The 1678-nt window shown below is 39.8% G+C and overlaps 1 long non-coding RNA gene across 3 annotated transcripts in view; it reads left to right on the top strand.

Annotated features, from left to right (window-relative positions):
• The first annotated feature begins 6 nt into the window (after positions 1 to 6).
• LOC123071331 (uncharacterized) overlaps positions 7 to 1678 on the top strand; it is a 6189-nt gene continuing 4517 nt past the window's right edge. For 2 of the 3 annotated variants that reach the window (XR_006434235.1, XR_006434234.1), the window contains exons 1-2: positions 7 to 353; positions 446 to 519. This is a non-coding gene — a long non-coding RNA (uncharacterized lncRNA). Of the gene's footprint in view, positions 520 to 1678 lie in introns of all 3 variants that reach the window. The other variant, XR_006434236.1, reaches the window with a different exon arrangement.

Raw genomic sequence — 1678 nt, 5'->3', positions numbered from 1 at the left:
GAAGGTGCCGGTGGAGCGCGCCGTCGAGATCGTTGATGACAGCGACACGGGCGAGGCCGGGGAGGAGGTCATGGTTGATGCTTTACTGCCTGAATATGTTGACCGGGAACAAGAGGGTAAGGTGGATGTGAGGGCGGAGGCGCATGCCATGGTGCAGGATGTTGTGGAAGCCTAATTATTTGAGGAAGTGACAGCCACTGGGAGCATGGATCGACAGACTAGACAGCAGACCAAGTCCATTGATCGGCTGATTCAACAACGAAGGAAGAGGCAGAAGGTTATAAAAACGAGCTTGGGGATTTACTGACCTGAATCTTAAACAGGGCCGCCCTGCTGGTGGACTCAAGCTCCAGGTTTGCTCCTAGCACGTCTTAATTAATTACATTGGCTCTTGACAAAATGTCTAGCATCATGGATAATGAATTCATTCTGTGATGCCACATAGATATGCAAAGTCATAGTCCTGCATGTATGGACATCTACTGATACATACAAGCCGATCGACGGGCACACACATTAGTAAGTTCTGCTACTAGCCTAATCAAGAGCCTTTTATACAACCCCGCAAAAAAAGAAGCCTTTTATACAGCCTTGCAGATTAAAAATGAATTGAATTATGAGCATCTGACAACTACGATCAATTTCCTGGTTATACTTCCTGAAATAAAGGTGGCCGACCAAATGAAAGGATGGATGCTTTCCTTTATGTGAGATTATATACATTATCTTACTTGATCTGCAATGTTTCTTTGGAAATTTTTTTGAAAGACACATGACACATAGTTTGCTGGATAGGTCTAAGATAAATATTTCAGTTATAGGAGGATATTTTTAAATGGGTAATACTATTACCGCCATCTGCTTGGCCTGTTGTGCTTTCGGTAGAGCTTTCATATTTCAACACAAAAAAATAACAATGCAAGTTGGGACCAGAATAGCACACACATCCTCAAAGGAAACGTCCAGTTGGGACCAGAATAGCACACACATCCTCAAAGGAAACGTCAGTTGGGAGTGCTCAAGTATTCAGTTTCTTGGATGATGTATTATGTTCTCGCTTATCATGTACTCCCTTTGTAAACAAATATAAGACCTTTTATATAGATAACTAAAGTAGTGATCTAACAGGTCCTATATTTGTTAGAGGGAGTATGTTTCTAGATATCCGTCAACTCCAATGTTTCATTTATCTACTCTCTGAATATGAAGAAGATAGGCTTGCAAAGTAGCTTTTTATGTGAATAATGTGACAAACATTTATGTCTTATAACTGCAAACATTTTTTTGTTTAGTCCGTCACCGAGCAAATGTTTGGGAGTTGGAAATTATTTGGATACACATGATCTTAGCAAAGAAAGATTCAAACATACTACAACCAAAGGACCTCCTTCACTCTCTGTGCAACTACAGAAATTATCCTTATGAGCAGCACCCTAGGTTTAGTTGTGGGTTCTAACATATTAGAGATGTGGTTAGAATACCTACTGCTCTGAACAATTAAGTGGTTTGTATAAACCACCGATCCCCTCGTGCAGTGTACAATGTGATATGGATCATCATAGGATCAAACTTAATACAGGAAGTACACACTTAATTGTTTCTGAACTATACTACTTTTTATGTTCATTCTCCTGTCCTTTTAAATCTCTAATTTAGTTGCAAGTATTTTATTTGTTAT

The sequence above is a fragment of the Triticum aestivum genome, chromosome 3B (assembly GCF_018294505.1).
Source record: "Triticum aestivum cultivar Chinese Spring chromosome 3B, IWGSC CS RefSeq v2.1, whole genome shotgun sequence".
Classification (NCBI taxonomy): domain Eukaryota; kingdom Viridiplantae; phylum Streptophyta; class Magnoliopsida; order Poales; family Poaceae; genus Triticum; species Triticum aestivum.
The sequence above is the reverse complement of the archived record's forward strand: the minus strand, read 5'-3'. Positions and strand labels throughout refer to the sequence as shown.